Raw genomic sequence first — 265 nt, forward strand, 5'->3', positions numbered from 1 at the left:
CCACATTCTATCTCTCCCTCCTCTCTCCTTTCCCGCCATTTTCAGTGCAATTATTTATAATGAGAAAAATAGGATTCTGACAATTAAAGGGCAGATAATAACCCAGGCGCTTTCTTCTATGAGGCTTCTATTTCCTCATGACGCTGATTGCCTCGGTAATCACGAGAGAGAAGAGGGTTAAATTGAGGTTAATTATACCCTGATTACGTCATTTCGTGAAGTTTGTCCGTCACGGCAGTTGGTGCGTCCTTTCGTCACTGTGTGT

Source organism: Penaeus monodon, chromosome 23 (genome assembly GCF_015228065.2).
Source record: "Penaeus monodon isolate SGIC_2016 chromosome 23, NSTDA_Pmon_1, whole genome shotgun sequence".
Taxonomy (NCBI): domain Eukaryota; kingdom Metazoa; phylum Arthropoda; class Malacostraca; order Decapoda; family Penaeidae; genus Penaeus; species Penaeus monodon.